The following is an 18466-nucleotide window of genomic DNA, read 5'->3' on the forward strand; positions in this document are numbered from 1 at the left end:
GACCTAACCAGAGTTCCATAAGCTTGCTCTCTTATAAGTATTTCTGAAAATTTTGAAAGGTTAATGTAAATGATTGGAAATATGCAATGTTTAGATTTAAATTTGTAATATTAATTCTATTTGATAATGCATGCTATATGTCAGGTTGCTTTTCATGTGTTATCTTATTTAATTTTCTTAGCAAATCTACAAGGTCAGTCTTATTATTACCAATTTATAGATGAAGAAACTAAGGTGCTGGAAGTTAGATAAATGCACAGTAGATAGCTGGATCCTGACTTTGAACCTAGGATTGACTCCCAAGTCTATGCACTTGTCATCAAACTTCATTACATCAAAATGGAAAAAATAGAAGAACCACATAAATACAGTTTCTTTCATGTTAATAAGAGATAAATAGAAATGTATTCTTTTGCAGTATTCTTCACAATTATATGGAAAGTTTTATGTATTATAAAGAATTAGAAGTTTCCCATGAATAATCTTTTCCTTAACAGTGGTTTGAAAAGGAATGCTGTCCCATAGTAATGAGAGAATCCTTCATGAAAAGATTCCTGGAGAGTGTGTCTAAGTAAAGAAACAATTCTTTGACAAATGATCATTTTGGCATTTTAGGCCAATAAAAGATGTTAAATCAGCTTCCTTTGGACATTTGACTGATGAGATGGTAGAAAACCATAAGTCAAGAAAGACAGTCACCTGAGTGACTAGATTCTTTGTGTCTCTAGCTGGCAAGATAGATTAAATAGTGCTTTCCTTTGGGGATGCTTTAAGAATTGTTATACACACTGTTTTCATAGTTTCTCATCAGTTTAGATATCAATTCCTGGCCTCAGGACAGGCTATTGATAGAATTCAATCAGGTAGAGAAAAGGTTACAATACTTGCTCTGGGAACTGTTTGAAAACTCTCCAAGGAGATGTGGTCAACTCTGCTCTTGTGTAATGACAGAGAGTTCATACGTTTGTATAAAACGTTAGCCATGGGCCATAGATGCTAAGGTGTTGCAATGAAAACTGCAGAAATTTATCAGTAGGAATGGTGTGTAACCTTATAGAGCACATTGCAAATAAGTAAAAACAGTGTTGCAGGAAATACTGAAAAAAATATTCTTGTGTCAATGCATGATTCCAGATTCTGGACTTCCTTGAGGATTTCTTGTAGGGTTGGTCATATGGCGGTGAACTCCCACAGTTTTTGTTTGTCTGGAAAATACACTATTTTCCCCTCATCCCTGAAGGATAGGCTTCCTGGGTATAGTATTTTTGGTTGGCATTTTTTTCTTTTAGGATTTTGAATATATCATCCCATTTTCTTCTGACCTACAGGTGATTTGGTGCTCTTTTCTTGCTTCTTTTAAGAGTTTCTCTTTGTTTCTTCTTGCTCTAGCCTGCTGCTTAAGATCTTGGTTGTGTTTTTTATTTTGTTGAGTGAATATTTCAGTTCCATGAGTTCTGCTACATTCTTCTTTAGAATATTTATCTCTTTGTGAATTTCCTCCTTCATAACCTGGATTTTTTTTCTTGCTTCATTATGTTGTTTAACTGAGTCTTCTAAGATCTCAGTGAGTTTCCTTAAGATTGTTGCTCTAAATTCCTTTTCATTATTTCAAGGGCTTCCTGCTCTATAGGCTCTGGTATTTCAGAATTACTGTATTCTTGTGGTGGTGTCATCTTTTCTTCAGTTTTTGTGTTTCTAGTTGAGGCCTTGACATCTGGTAGAGCAGCTGTTTCTTCTACCATTCTGGAGTGGGCTTTGAGGAGAGAGATCTCCTCTTCTTTTTCCATTCTTCACTGGTGAGTCTCCTTGTGTCAGTGAAGTCGAGTGTCTGTCAGGCCACCTACACAGTGGCTGTGGCTACTGCTGTGGAATCGAGTTGTTTTTGTGGCAACCATTGCTATGGCAGTGGCTTTGGTGGGCCACCCACATGAAAGTGCTGTTTTCAGTATGCTCTCTCATCTGCTTTTGGGTGGATTGGGTGGCTGCCCTCAGCTCCTGCTTATGACACTGGACATTCCTATCCTCTGTTTTTATATTTTTGATATGTGAAAAATTATATCTCCTATGTTTCTAATTGATAATATTTTATAATATGAGAGAAGTTGAACATTGTTTCTTATGTTTACTGTCTTAGTATGGACAGGCTGCTATTAACAAAATACCATAAAACCAGTTGATTATAAACAAATTTATTTCTCACAGTCTGAAAGGCTGCGGAGTCCATGAACCAGGTGCCAGCAGATTTGGTGTCTGATGGGGCTCAGTTTCCTGGTTCATAGATGGCACCTTCTTGCTGTGTCCTCACATGTGGAACGGTAAATGAGCTCCCTTGGGCCATTTCATAAAGCCACTGATCCAAATCCTGAGGAGCCTCCTCTCATGACCTGATCTCCTTCTCACACCGTCACTCTGAGTGGTTTGAATTTCAACATATGAACTTAGGAAGATACAAACATTCAGACCATAGCACTGACCACAGGTATTGTTTTTTTCTAAACTACTTGTTTATATCCTATTATTTATTATTTGTTCTTCACTTTTTTATTGATTGATGTGAGCTCTTTAGCAGTTTTGAAAACTATCTCTAGGTGTGTTATTTTCCTTGCAAATTGGGTTAAACTTTAACAGTGTGTATAAAGAAATTATAATTATTCTTCCTTTTTGAATTTGAGGCTTTGTAAATTTCTTAGAAATATGACAGGACTTAAAAAAATTTACCTCCTATTAGGCTTTTTCTAATCATCCACCTAAAATAGATAGTATCTTTCCCAATATACAGATAAGAAAGTTGAAGGTCAGAGAGGGTAAATAATAGGCCCAAGGCCACGCAGCTTGTAGGTAGTGCAAACTGGAGCCAGAATTTAAGCTCAATGTCATGTGACTCCAAAGCCAGTATCGATGTATTATCCTGTCCCATCCAAGCCTCACCACCTCCCATGGATAGAAATATAGTATTTTAGGGTTGAAAGAGATTTTCTATGCAAGGTCTTAAAAGATAGATCTGAAAGGACATATAGATTCCTGGTAGTAGATATTTGAAGCTTATCAGTTTCACCAACGGTTACTTCTACTAGAGAAATTCTCAGAATTATTTTACTATGATGTATAGAATCTCTGATATTTACTACTTTTGCATGCATTAATGCCCTCTCATTTTTAATACCCCTTCCAGATGATAAACATTATTATGTGCAATTATTATTATTTGCATTAGGAAGGCTAAGATTTCTAGCTGGAATTAATAATTAATCCTCATAAGTATAGTTATTTATTATTCAGAACATTATGTGGTAGCAGAAAAATGACTATCAGTAATTAAGAGTTTCTATAAAATTCTTTTGGAATAAATTTTCAGATTCAGGAAAAACAAAAGGCTGATTAAAGGCATATTCCTGCTAAATGTCAGGAAAACAAAACATATGCTCTCTGTCAGTAATTCAAAATTACTGGTAGTCCTAGAAGAATGCATAATCAAAAGAGTTGGTAACGTAATGTTAAATAATTCTTTATATTTGAGTTATTTAAGATAAATTATTAATCTTTACTGACCATGGAAATTATATTATTTGAGTTGAAAGGTTGAGGTTTAAGGGTTCTACTCGTAGGTCTAATTTATGTTCCCATAATTTAATAGTTAATTGCTGATTATGGATGAGCATGTCATAACACTGTATTATCTCTTTTTTTAAATAAAATTATATAAGGTTTTGCTTAGCAAGGAAAAGTCAATTTATATGTAGTGTTGTTACTCATCACACAGCCATTCTAATGACTTCCTTCAAACAGAATGCAATTTTTTTATTAATATATATAGAGAGAGATGATTATGACATATAAATTTACTGTATTATTACTCCATTCAGTGAATATCTATCAAGCCCCTAAACACTGAGCAAAATGTTGAAGGGTATATAGGATAATAAAGACATTGTCCTTGCTCTTGAGTGGGAGATGGGCTGGATGGTGAGCCGAGTTGGTTAGAACTGGGTGTTATAACAAAAAGGTCAATGGTTCGGATTTCCCAGATCCCTGTACTGGCCAGCTGCCAATAATAATAATAATAATAATAATAATAATAATAATAAAAAATAAAAGAGATGGGAGAGAGCTATTATAACCCCGATGTTAGTTGTCACCCTATCATCTTGCTCTGCACCACCACTAATATTAATCTGTCTTTCTCCTCACTACCCAGATTCAGAACTCAGCATCTTCTTTCACTATCCATACAGAAATAACTTTCACAAAAATACTGTGAAAAATGTAGACTTTGCTGATCATTTCAGAAGACACTAAAGAGTAATGGTTAAGAGCATGGTTTAAATCCTGGCTCTGTAGCTTCCCGGCTATGAGTTGCTGGGTAAGCAATTTAGATCCTGTGCCTTAGCTTCCCCATCTATAAAGCAGGGGTAATAATAGTACTTACAGGGTGTGGTAAGGATTAAACAAGTTAATGTGTGTACAGTTCCTTCTGTAAGTGAGTACTGTAGAAAGAAACAGTTATAATTTTTAAAGGGTTGGCAATGAAAAGGGTTTTCATTACATACCACATAGGTAGAAAAACAACTCTAAAATTCCAATTAGATGTTTCTGTGCTCTCCAGAAGTCTCCTCTCTATCGCCTGGCATCAGAGTTGCGTTAGGATTGGGGATAAGTCCTCTAGTTTATTGTCTCACATAAGCCTAGTCTCCCATGAGTAGATTAATGAGTTAGAGGGGCCTATAGATCACCTAAAGGGAAATTCAAATACAGGTCAAAGGATAGGTAAAGAGGCCACGACTAAATATAGAAATGTGGTAATAATTTGTGTGGAAAAATTGGAGAAATCTCAACAGTGACAGTGAAGAGAAAGGATGAGCAGGCAAAAGGAGAAGAGGCTGGGAAAAACCTCTAAAGATAACCAAATTAGTAAAATTTTAAACATGAAATGTGTACTTCCAACATAAGATGCCAGACTAAGCACACTCTATTTAAGAAACCTCATTAAAATTATAGTAAAAGATGTAAACCTACAACAATGGAAAGAAAGTGTGGTGGGTATCAGAGGATGCAGAAGGCAAACTCTTGAAAAAGTGCTGACAAGTGCAGCTGAGCTTAAAATCCTCATGGAGAGGCTGCAGCAGAGGAGAGAGAAGCTAGACTGACCAGCAGACCCTGGGGACATGCTGGGTTCCTGACCATCAGGCCAGATGCGTTAGACAGTAGGTTGGAAAAAGTAGGGCTGAAAGTCGGAAGTAATTATAGGTTCTATATGAAACTTTTGACAATGGATCCCAGAGGACAGTGGAGCATTCCTTCACAGTTGAGGGAAAATGCCATTAACCTAAAATTCTATACCTAAAACATTATTCCCTGTTAGAATTGAATATAGACATTTTGTAAACATGCCATGGGTGAAAAAGTTTGTTTCTCGCATACCTTTTCTAAAGGAATTATTTGAGGATGTGTTCCAAGAAAGCAAAGAACTAAACTAGGATAGAGTAAACTACGGGATTCAGAAAACAGTGTAACCAACTCAGGGGGGCAGTAGAAAGAATCTCTAGTGTGAGCATGAGGCAGCAGGGCCCGTGGGGAGACTGGACTGGGGAAGAGGCTGAAGGGACGGCCTGAGACCAGATGGTGTGAGAGAGTGCTGGAAGAACGGAAGGATAAGCAAATGGCAGAGTGCGCAGAGGATGAGAGGAGTGATGAGGAACTCCAGGTCAAAATGAAAACCAGAGCAAGAAAATCATGGCCTGAATATGAAGCAAATGCACTAGGATGCCTCATAAAGATGAATAAACTGGGTCCAAACAATAGATAGAATGTGCAAGAAGCTGGAAGATAAAGGAAAACATTCACACATGGAAGAGTAAAATATTTATATAATAAATTCATGGTGCAAAAGTATAGCATCTTGGTCCATTTTGTGTTGCTGTATCAGAATACCACAGACCGGGTAATTTACAATGAACAGAAAATTATTCAGCTCATAGTTCTGGAGGCTGGAAAGTCCAAGAGCATGGAGTTGAAGAACACTACTTGGCACAACAATGATCAATATTTACACCATCAAACGATGTAAATATTATTAGTTGGTTCTTTAGCTTATGGAATCAACCTGTATACAAACACTGAAAACTTTATTTAGGCATGTAAAAAATTTAAAAGTTCTGAACCCTGACAATATAAAAGTAAGGATTTGGCTACAACATTGAGAAGTGGAGGGAAGGATATAGATGACAAGATAGTTACTTTACAGAGGGGGGAATAAAGAAAACTAATAGAAGGGCCAATATTAGTGATGCAGATCTGCTAGCAAGGGAGGGAAGAAGAGAAAGCATTACAGATAAACTAGATCATCATCAAGCAGTGATGGAGTCAACAGATAAAAGCCGAAGCTGAATATTCAAAAAGAGCTGTATAAATGTAGCAGAGGCTTCTAGTTAACTATTTAATATTCATCCTCCTCCTCTTTATACAATAAAAATGAATCAGGGCACATGGCCACCTAGCTAAAACCACATTTTCCTCGCAGCTAATTATGGCCAACAAGGATGGGAGCTGAAGAAAAGTGTTCGAACTTCAGATCAGGTCCTTAAAATATGAAAAGCATGGCGCTTGCTCTACCTCCCTAGGCTGGAATGCAGCTGAGGCAGAGAGTCTGTTAAGCACGTGGAAAAGGGCCACAGAGGCCAGAGCAGGAAGATAGAAGGAACCTGGGTCCCAGCACTATCAGAGTGCTCTAAATTGCCTACTAGGGCTATGTGAGAGGAAAATAGCTTCTGCGATGCTAACACCACTGTATTTGGGGGGGTTGGTGTTAGAATAGCCTGACTTGTATCTGACTACTACGAGTAATTATCTGGCAACATAAAGGTAAACATGTAAGATTTAAAACAGAAATGATTGAAAGTTTTATTCTGGAAACTAGAATCAGGTGGTGTAGCAGTTGAACAGAAGATAAACATTGCTTTTCATTATAAAGCTATGTTATTTAATTTTTAAGTATGTGCTTGCACGATTTTGATGAAATGAAAGGTCATTTGTTAATTAGAAGAAGATAGGACATATACAGTAGCAAAATGAAAATAGCCCATTCTTTCACCACTGTGAGAAAACAACTTGGTGATTTACTTTAAGCTACTTTTCTACACACATTTTTTCTTTGTTTGATTGAAAGTCTACATTTGACATTTAAATTTTTACCTACATTATTGTACATACGTTATTTATTTACTTATTTTTTTGGTGGCTGGCCAGTGTAGGTGTTGAACCCTGGCCCTTGGTGTTATCAGTACCATGCTCAAGCCAACTGAGCTAACCAGACAGCCCCCATATATATTATTTCAAGTGAACTCTGGCTCCTGTGTGGAGATTGGACTCTAGGAGGCAAGATGAAAAGGGACATGACCAGTTAGGAAGTTATTGCAGCTGTCCTGGCAGGAATTAATGGTGGCTTGTACTTGGATAATAATAATAATAGAAATGATGAAGGAGTTAGGATTCTGGATACAGTTTGAAGTTCGGTGCCAAAAGAGTTTGTGTGTGGAGAGCAGGTGGGGCATGAGGAAAGGGAAGAGCTATTGGGTGACTGGGAAGGGAATGATGCTAAATAGTAAGGGAGGAATAGATTTCAGGTAGGAAATCAAGAATTCTGTTTTAGATACATTAAGTGTCAAATACCTATTACACATCTAAATGAAAATATTGAGTATCAGTTGTATATAATAAATCCAAGCTCCAGAAGAGCTTAGAATTTGATGCGTACACACACACACACACACACACACACACACACACACACACAATACAGAATATATATATTTCAAAGATCCTCGGTCTATTAAAAAAGATCCTATATATGTATAAATGTACGTTTATTTTTTATTTTATTTTTTTCCCCACAGATCCATACCAGGTCGTTCACCTTTCTGGAACATTCTAAAAGCCATTAATTCTCCTCTGTACTGGAACACCTACACAAGGTTTTCTTAGCCAGACTCAGAAAAAAGCCTCTTTTCCTCATTTCCCTGCACTCACATTAGGCGACCGGTAGTTTTTTTTTTTTTTTTTTTTTTTCATTTTCTTTTTTGTGACCGGTAAGGGGATCGCAACCCTTGGCTTGGTGTCGCACGCACCGCGCTCAGCCAGTGAGCGCACCGGCCATCCGCATATAGGATTCGAACCCGCGGCTAGAGCGCCACCGCGCTCCCAGTCGCTGCTCTCTCCGGAGCGGGCCACGGGCCGACCCAAGCAAGCAAGTAGTTTAAATCACGTAGTAAAAGAGGGTGGAATCAAAACGCTGTGATCCACAAGAACAAATGGGACCTCAAGTCGGTTCACCATTGGCAAACGGGGGGGTTTAAATAACTCAATGAAGAAAAAGCAAGTTCTCAAAAAGAGGCCGACCCCGACTCGGTGGGAAGTCGGCCGAAGGCAGGGGGAGGGGCCTGCGCCCGCCCCGCCCCTCTCCTGGGGACGCGCGACGTTTACACTCCTGACAGCGCCGGCGGCGGAGGAGGAGCGGGAGCGGTTGGAGGAGGAGCGGGAGCCGTTGGAGGAGAAGCGGGAGCCGTTGGAGGAGGAGCGGGAGCCATTGGAGGACGCGCGCGCCTCGTTGTCGCTGGGTGGGTGCCCGCGCCTGCAGCGTCCGCCGGACGGCGCGGCGGGAGGTGGCCGATCGGCTCCCGGCCTCGCTGCCCAGCCCAGCCCCCGGCCCAGCGGGCCTTTCCGCCGCCGCGCCTGGACGAACCGCCCGCCCGTTCCGGCTCCGTCGCGGGCGGCAGAACGAAAAACTCCCAACTTCCTGGTGAGTCGCTGCCGCCGGGGGCGCGGGCGCCTGGGCCGACTGGCCCCTGCCGGGCGGGGCTGCTTGCGGGAGTCGGGCCGGGAGACGGAGGTCGGGACCCCGCAGGGCGGCCTCCAGGATCCCCGCGCCCGGGGGATGTGGGGCGGGGCGCGCCGAGCTCGGGCCGGCTGAGGGATCGGGTCTGATCGTTGGCAGTCGTTGGCGCGGGCGGCAGGAACCTCATGCCCGGTACCGATTCTGTCGCCCCGAGCCGGTCGTGGGCACCGCGGCGGTGACAACAGGTCCTTGCTGTCAGGACCCGAGGAACTTCTGTGAAGTCCCGCCCTCGGCGGATGCTGATTGGTGGCCTGTGGTACTTATCCTCGTGGATTGGTTGAGTCCATCTGTCAGGATTCGGCAGCAGCCAGACTTAGAAAAGTGAAGTTCACTGGGAGAGAGAGAGAATGGTGGCAGCCGGGGACATAGAGGAGATCTGAAGTGGCTGGAGAAGTACAGGGAGGGTGACAGACCTGCTGGAGAATGACCTTTAGAGAGACTCGGGATTAGAAAATGTCAGAGAGAGGAATTGATTGGGAGTTAATGGCGAACATCCGTGGTGATGGCGGCAATGGAAAAGAAATAAATGGAACTTGAGGCCAAAGTCAGGGAGAGGAAGGGGACCCAAAGGAAAAAGAAAAGTAAGACCACGTGGCTTCAGAGAAGCGTTAGGCAGCGAACACAAGCTAGAGGATGCGGCAGTGAGGTCTCAGAACGCCCGTTGCCTCTCTTTTATGCTGTAGACTTTGGGAAACGTATCAATAAATGAATCCTGTTCTCCCATAGCTGTAGTCCTTGTTAGGTATAAATACTAAAAATATCTAGGATCCTGCCGTTCTCTGCACGGGTGGCCCAGAGCCCACGTCAGGAACTCCAGAGGCCTCTGTCCCTGCTCCTTCCCAACGGTGGCCTGTGCTGCTGGTGTGTGCACCTCTGGTCTGGAAGGCAGCTGACTGCAGGGCTGTGCTTGCAGCTTGAATGTGAGAGCTGTGGTGTTCACGTGGAAACCCAAGAGGATCTTTGACTTGTGGAGTGGAGCCGGGGTGGGAAGAGAAGGGGAGATCGTGTGCGGCCTGTGGTCCTCACAGTATGGCACAGCCTGGAACTGCAGGGTGTCTAAAACTTCTAAACTTGAAACTGACTTTCCAGGTAATTAGGAAGGAAAGTTGTAGGAGTGAGCAGGACTGAAGCCATGTTGGGAACTAAAACTGCATTGGTTCTAAAAGATTTGAATAGGACACGGATTATTATTTTTTTTCCCCTTGGACTTCATTTCTCTGAGTTCTCTCTTTCCCCATGGTTATTTGATATTTTGAACCTCGGTTATGGGGCAAGATGACATTATTTACATGGACGTGAAGCTGTTCTCCGGTCGACCTGGAGCTGCAGAATTGCATGTGCTATCCAAGGAAGACTCACTAAAGCTATGCTCATTCCATCCCTCCAGCAGGACCCTGAGATAACAGCAAGGACGGGAGCAGAAACCAGACGGAGGCTGGCTGAGACTGCACCTGGTTCCTTGCACGTGCCCCTCCCTCCTGCTTTTCATTTTTCATACTCCATTCCCTCCGCTCCCCCTTAAAGTCCCCTGAAACCCTAAAGTGGTAGACAGTTCTAGTCTGTCTCCTTAGACATCTGATAATGAACTTCCTGCCTCGCACCAACATTTGGGACTCACCAGTCTTTTGTTTCTGATTGGTGAGCAAGCGGTGGGACCTGGATGCCAGTAACATACTTGTAAATGTAGGAGGATAGGACATATTTGATTGAACTATTTGCAGCTCAAGATGGGGCTTATAGGACTTCAGCTTGTGTTAGTTGATTGGGAGAGGGTTCAAGGAAGGGGTGGTTTTGTTCTAGACTGGGTGCTGTCAAAAAGCAAGAGCAATTCTATGATTATCTTAATTTTTACTTAGAAGCAGGCCAAATAGTGCAAGAAAGGGAGACATCTGGCCATTTTGTGGTTTGGACAAAGTTCTTGTTTTTGTCTGTTCTTAGACAATTACAGAACGGTCTTGGTTTTTGTCTTGCTCCAGAAAGGTAACAGAGAGAGTGTTCTGGGACATGGTTTATGTTCAGTAGGAGAACTCCATGGCCTGGCTCAGCTATGGTGGTCAGGGGCTGCTTTTTTCTTTCTCAAAGTTCACATTATAATCAGTAGTTTTGTTACTTTTTTTCTTTCTTTCTTTTTTTTAAAAGATGATCGGTAAGGGGATCTTAACCCTTGACTTGGTGCTGTCAGCACCACACTTTCCCAACTGAACCACAGGCTGGCCCTTGTTTTGTTTCTTTTAATCAAATATCTTCTGTGTTAGTTCATTCCTGTTGCTTATAACAAAATACTTGAAAGTGGGTGATTTGTAAAGAAAACAAAATCTATTGCTTACAGTTTCTGAGGCTGGGAAGTCCAAAGTCCATCTGGTGGTGGTGACAGTGACCCCGGGGTCTCACATTGCAAGATGGTGGAAGCTGAGAGAGCAAGACAGAGAAAGACAGGCCCTCCTCTTCTTTTAAAGTCCTGAGAACCACACCCCTGTCCACGATTTTTAATCCATTTGCTCCTGCATGGTCCTACAATCCAATCACCTCATCAAGGCTCCACCTTTCAGCTACCATAATAGTCCCACCCTCTTAACAGTCACAGTGGGGGCTAAGTTTCTTTCTTTCTTTTTTTTTTTTTTTACACCAACCAGGGGTTTAATATAAATACAAGCAGCATAGAGAAACTGAAAACTATACATAAGCCAAACCCAGATTTCAAGAAGTGGGGATGAAGGCAGGATTTCTGACCCTTTGGTTCAGCCGGCCCCGCAAATAAAATCCAACCAAAAGAAATCAAGAAAATAACCATGATTCCTACTGAGCTGTGGGAGAAAGAGGGGTGACGGGAGAAAGGTAGGTGTGGGTGTCACCATGGGGTCAGGTCTGACCCTGGGCTGGGAGGGGGAGGGCAAGGTCCTTCACCAAAACATAAGCCAAACCCGCTCCACCCAGGTGCTATGAGGCCCTGCCTGAGCAGGGAGGCTGTGTCACACATGCTGCAGGACCCCGCCCCTCCCCCAATGGGATCAGACAGTGGCCACCCAGGCCTGCTGGGCTGGAGACTGACACAGGCTCTTCCTCCTTGTTTAGGCTGCCTGTGGTGAGAGGACGGGGTCACTGCTTCATGATGGCACCTGGCTCAGCCCCAGCAGACCACAAGAAGCCGGCCCCAGACTCACTCAGTGCCTCCAGCAGCTGTGCGGACACCGCATCCTTGGCTACGTCATGCCCGTCCTGCCCATCTGGGGCCAACACAACCCAGATAAGACCGCTGAAAGGCACCGGATGACCAGGGATCACCACCTGGTACCGGAAGTGGTGCCAGCCAGCAGGTCCTGTGCCCAAACACTTGGTGAGGAACACCGGGCTGCCCAGCCTCATTTGTTAGCACAGCAGCTGGAGGGCAGCCCAAGCCCCTTGGGACCCTAGCCTGTCCCTAGCCAAGGCCAATCGGCTGCCCTGCGGCTGTAGGCACCGCAGTGAGGGACCCGCAAGCTGTTGGCGGAGTCGCTGCTTCGGGTCTGGCTTGAGCCACTCCACAGCCACCTGCCCTCCACAGAGGCTGACAACCCTCCCACCAGGGCCTTTGGGGCCATGGCCGCCGGTGGCGGTGCGCTGCGAGCGGAACTTGAGCAGCGCGATCTGCGAGGGCGCCGCCAGGGCTGGGCAGCGGCAGCGCCTCCTGCAGGCCGGGCCCTGAGGCTGCAGCGCGAGCAGCAGCAGCGGCGGCTCCAGTCTGCGGCGACCCATCCACGCCAGCTCGCTCTTCTCGCCGCAGCGGGCGGCTGTGCAGCGTGGCCATGGCGGCCTGCGCGCCGCGCCGCGAGCTGCAGCGGTCGCCGGGAAGCCGCGGTTCAGGCCGCCGAAGGTCATCGGGAGGTGGATCTCGTAGGCGGCCCGCGCGCTGCCACAGTGGGATCCCCTGGTGCTCGGAGATGTCCTGGGGCAGCCGCCCGAGAACACCTCCGAGCCGGCTGGCGGCGGGCTGCCCACCCGGCCTGGGGCTGGCCCGCCGTCCTTCCTCTGCCCCTCCACCTGCACCAGGCGGACGCCCCTCTCCCTGACCCGCGCCTCCATCGCCGCCTCGTTCTCTGGATTCACCTGCTCACCCCGGAGCTCACACGCCCGCTTGGACTCGTAAGTTTCTACTACAGAAAACCTGGGGAGTACAAGTCAAGCCTCAATGAGTTTGGGGGGACACAATTCAATCCACTACGCTTTCCCCCTACTTTAAAAAAAAATGATTTTTTGAAAACCAGGTCAGTTGTCTTATTAAAAAAAGTGTCATATTCTGGAGCAATCTGATTATTTCTTTGTGATGGCATTTAACTTGTTCCAATAAGCTGAACATAGGTCTAACGGCTTAGAATGGTTAAATAAAACTTTTTTCTGGCAAGAATACAGTCTGGACGATGTCAGGAGGTGAATACATCCTGGCAAGAGGTATGGAATACAATAGTAGATTGCCTCAGTGCTAGTGATGTTAAATTTGTTTAATTTATTATTATTTTTTAGTGATGTTAAATTTCATAACCTGGTTAAAGTTGAAAGCAAACTTCCTCAGTATAAAGGATGGTCAGTGAGCCAGCCATTTGTCTGTGGGTACTTTGGTGCTATGCAAGTATCTGCTTCCCAAGACCCTCTTTCCAGCTTCAATTATCCAAACCTAAGTCGATGACTTTATTGTTCATTCTACATTTATTAGATGGCACTTTTTTCTTTTTTTCTTTTTTGGCTGGCCAGTACCAGGATCTGAACCCATGAACTTGGTGTTACAAGGCTGTGCTCTAAACAACTGAGCTAACCAGCCAGCCCCCTAGGTGTCATTTTTCTATAAGCAATTTTCTCTTCTCATCTGGTGATAAACTGCAGTTCCTCCTAAAACAGGGCATACTTCATCATTTTCCCTTTCAATGTTGAATTTATTATGTTACTTAAATGTTTCTTTTCTTTTCCTTTTTTCAATGCTGGATTTTAAAGTAAGAATTAGCCATGTGAGTCATCTCAAATCATGACAAATAAGTGTTTTGCCCCCTTCGTTTCCAGTATCATTAAGGATTCATGGATTTTTTTTCAATGTTTTATAAAAAGTTATTACTATCCTTTCTTCGTGATGCTCAAATTGTCCCAAATTTGGGCAGTGGGAACTCCTTCAAGTTGGCTATGTAACTGCAGACAAGATTGACAGAATCCGTCTTTTAGGGCCCCGAGTCAGATCCAGCCTCCTGCCTGTTCTGGTAAATACAGTTTCCTTAGAACACAGCCATGCCCACTTCATTCACATATTTTCTCTGGCTGCTTTTTACACTATAAAGGCAACAGAAACCACATGGACCCAAAATCCTAAAACATTTTCTATGGGGCCTTTTACAGTAAAAGCTTGCCAACCCCTATTTTAGAGGCAATTGATAACATGATATTCTGTGCAAAGGGCTGTTTGTCAGATTACTCTTGTTATTTAACAATTTAAACTATTTTAAATTTATTTTTCTAATTGTTGCTTAGATAGCGAAATACATTTGATTTTTGTATAGATTTTGTAGCCAGTGAATTTCTTAACTTATTTATTAATTCTAATAATCTATCTGTTGATTTTTTTGGATATTATATGATTATGTTATATACATAGAATTTTATTTTTTCCCCTTCTAATCCTTATACCTTTTACTTTTTATTTATTGCCCTAGCTAGAACCACCAGTACACGTGAAATAGAAGTGCTGAAAACCAGTATCCCGTCTCTTTCATAATATCAGGTAGAAAATTTTAATTACTTTAAATACAAAACTTTCAGGAAAATACCTTCGTATATTAAAAGGATACTTAATTCTTGGAAATATTTTCTCTTTAAATATTTTTCTGGGGCTGGCCAGTTGGCTCAGTTAGTTAGAGCATTCTGTTGCTAACACCAAGGTTAAGAGTTCGGACCCCAATACGTGCCAGCTGCCAAAACAGAAACAAAAACCAACTTTTTGGAGTATAAAATTATGTGTTTTATTATAATATCATCTTTTTTACTTAATATATTCTAAGCATTGTCATTAAGTATTATGTTGTTTTTCTTCTACAAGATTTTAATACCTACGTGGTATTCCGTCACAGGCTTAGTTAGACATTAATCCATTTCATCAATCTCCTATTGGAATTTTCTATTCTCTCCAAGTCTGTGACAAATTAACCGCTTCCCTATTCTCTCTCTCTCTCTCTCTGCTTTTCCTGTGTCTGGTTAGTACGGGGATCCCAACCCATGGTTTAGTCGGTGTTCTAAGACTGTGCTCTAACCAACTGAGCTAACTGGCCAGCCCTCCTGTTCTCTTTCACAATGACCACTTCTATTTATAGATACTCAGTATGTAGGAACGATTCTACGTGTCATCTGGACAACAAAGCTAAATGAGCCCTCAAGAAGTGTACAGTTTGGTTAGAAAATGTTGACACACAGGGAATAGGAAGGGCAAGGGCAGAGGAAGGGCGGGATTGGCACCTTTTGGAACAGAGAGGAGCTGGGAGGAGTGTAATGTGACCTGTCCTGTCAGGGACAGGTCACCCGGGTTTGAAGACCAGGGTAAGGATTTGGGAGTTTATCCCAAGAGCAATTGAGAATTGGGGGGATGGCATGACACAACTGGCATTTTAAAAAATGCCTCTTGTTGGCTCCTTTTTAATCTTCAGCTTTCTGTGACCCCTTAATTGATCTATCAGCCAATGTCACCAGTTAGTCTTTGGCCACCCTACCCTCTCACCTCAAAATTGATCTGCACATAATGAAACAGCCCAGGAAGACATACTTCTCGCATTAAATCATGAAAGAAGGTGTGGAAACTTACTGGAAGTTTCTCAGGAAGGAAGAGGAGAGGCTCACACCTTACGTGGCAACCAAAACTGAATCTTTGAATGTTCTCCCCCAACCCCTGCCCCAAAGCTCCACTACATACATCAGTGGCCTCAAATCATTTTTTTCTCACCCAAAACTGAAAACGTCCACCTTTCTCCTTACCCCGCCCCTCTTATCCCCAGCCTCAGTTCTTGCCTTCTGTATCCCTGCAGCCCTTTATGTAGGAGGGATCTTGTCCTCTTGTCAATTTTCCCTGTTTTCAATGTTTGTCTGGGTGGGGGAGAAGGGGAGAGGAAGGTCCACAGAAGGGCGGACAAAGATGTGCTGGGAAGGATAGCCGTGATTCTTGGTTTGCTCTGGGCAATGGTTTATTTTGATTTTCAGTTAATATCTGGTGTGGCTATTCATCTTTTGAATTATAAACATGTCGTACTCAGATTACCATCTGATAGTATTATTACAATAAAGAAATTTATTTTTTGGTTTGCTTTTGGCAGCTGGCCGATGTGAGGATCCAAACCCTTGACCTTGGTGTTACATGTGGGCTTTAACCACCAAGCTAACTGGCCAGTGAGAAAGTTATGTTGTATGGTACTTTAAGGACACCCAAGTGAGGCTCCTCTTAAGGATGAGCAGCATGAGTCTGAGCGCCTTGGTCCACCGCTCCTCTGTGTTCCAAAGGGTGGTGATGGAGCAGCATTCCCTGCTGCCCCCAGCGTCCTCCAGCAGGCCTTTGCCCATGTGGCTCTTGTAGGGCAGGCAGAGGCCCTGCTCACCCTTCCCAGCCTCTTCCTTGAACTGCTGCATGCCGTCCAGGAAGGCCTGCATGGCATGGTCAAGTCTGTTACTCAAGGACTCACCCCACCCATATAACAGAACAGGGGCAGCTCAGTGGAGCCATCTGTTAAGGACTTCAGATAGGAGTGGTTTCTACAGGGGACCAGCCTGTACCTCTGAAACAGCAGCCCAATCTCATTGGAAAGGGCAAGCAGCAGCAATGTCGTCTGTCCCCAAGCAGCATTAATCTCATTCCAGTGCACGGGAACAGTGGGGGAGAACCAAGTCTGAAGTTATTGATGACGCCCAAGGGGCCCTCCTCCCAGATCTTAAATGTGGCGTTGAAGATGTTGGTTTTCTTCAGCCAGTGCAGCTGCCCATGGGCGTGGCGCAGCTGGTTCTCCACACTCCTCAGCTCATCCTACAGTCCCAGCTGTTGCCACTGCAGTGCCCTGCAGTCCCTCTGGACCCACCGCTCCCACTGTTGCAGCTCTGCAGTCTCGGCCTGGGCTGCCTGCAGCTCCGCAGCCACCCTTGCAAGGTTCACGTCCACGTCCTCCAGCTCCGGGGCCAGCCTTGCCTCCTCCCGTTCCAGGTCCCCCAGCTCTGTCTGCAGCTCCTCCTGCCCCACCTGCTCGCTGGTGTCCAGGCAGTGCCTGTAGTCCTGGCTCTCAAGCTGTTTCAGACTCCGGGTTATCCAACGGAATAATGCCCCTTTCTCTGATCATGAAGAATTTTCCAATCTGGGGTTTGTCTTTTAAGCTTTGGACATTATTCTTGGTTTGTTTTGACCAGGAAAAGTCAGTCTTTTCCTCTGTGGCATCTGGCTCTCCACTCATTCAAAAGTAGTTCCTATTTCAAGATTAGGGCAATAAGAACTATCGGGGCTTTGTGTCTCTACATATAGTCTTTGATTTTTCTGTAAGTTTCCTCTTACTAGAAACATAAAATAAAAGTTAATCAGTTCCTTCTCATATTATGTGGCCAGATACAAAAGGCCACATAACTGTACTGATAGGAACAATCAACGATAGGTAAATTCACACACAGAGAAAATGGAGTGGTTGTCAGGGACTAGGATAGGCGGGATGGGGAGTCACAGCTTAATGGCTGCAGAGCTGATGAAGCTGTTCTCTAACTAGACAGAGGTGAGGGCTGCACCACATGAGAAATGTACTTCATGCCACTGAATTGTAATTTTGAAAATATTTAAACACTTTATTTTATACAAGGGATATAAGTCAAGAAAAAATGATAAAATTTGGGAGATGCAGGACAAAGACAAAAATGAGGACAAGCACAGTGGCAGGGAAGGGGAAGGACAGCTCTGGAGTGGGGACTGGTGAGGGTGTTTGTGGGAGCTCTGGAGCCAGGGCTTCCCAGCCCAGCCCCCTCCCCAAACCCTTCTACTTCTTTTGATGTTTCAGTGGTGGTTAGGTGAGCTTGCTCTGGCTCTGTCTAGCTCTTGCTCGTGCTCTGGCTCGGGATCGGGATCGGGATCGGGCTCTTGCTCTTCCTCTGGCTCTTGCTCGGGATCTTGCTCGTGCTCTTGCTCTTGCTCTGGATCTTGATCCTGCTCTTTCTTTTGCTCTGGCTTAGGCTCTGGATCTTGCTTTCGCTCTGGCTGTGGCAGTGGAGGTGGAGCTGGAGCTGAAGATGGCCTTAGCTCTTGGGACAGTTGTTCTGCCTGGGCAGAAGCTAGAACTGGAGTGACAACAATTGAAAATATCAACATGAGTTTCTATGTCTCTTCCAATGACAGTCTTTCTGAGAAGCCCAAGTCCACAGACCCAGCCTCAGGAAGTCTCCCCACACTGCAGAACACTGCATGATTGTTCTGAGTACTCAGTGCTCTAGTCCGCAGCCTGCTTCTGGAAACTCTGCTCTGTGTGGCCCATCCCAGCCCCTTCCCCAAACCCTCACAGACACCCACCCTCTTCCTCCTCACCCTCAGTCTCCAGGTGCTCCAGCTTCTCCAGCAGTGCC

General features: G+C 44.2%; 2 pseudogenes; both read right to left on the reverse strand.

The window, feature by feature from the left end:
* Positions 1 to 11976: 11976 nt before the first annotated feature.
* LOC134378323 (dead end protein homolog 1-like) lies at positions 11977 to 13000 on the reverse strand (annotated as a pseudogene).
* A 3282-nt stretch (positions 13001 to 16282) lies between these two features.
* Positions 16283 to 17147, reverse strand: LOC134378235 (beclin-2-like; annotated as a pseudogene).
* Positions 17148 to 18466: the final 1319 nt, after the last annotated feature.

Source organism: Cynocephalus volans, chromosome 5, assembly GCF_027409185.1.
Source record: "Cynocephalus volans isolate mCynVol1 chromosome 5, mCynVol1.pri, whole genome shotgun sequence".
NCBI lineage: Eukaryota > Metazoa > Chordata > Mammalia > Dermoptera > Cynocephalidae > Cynocephalus > Cynocephalus volans.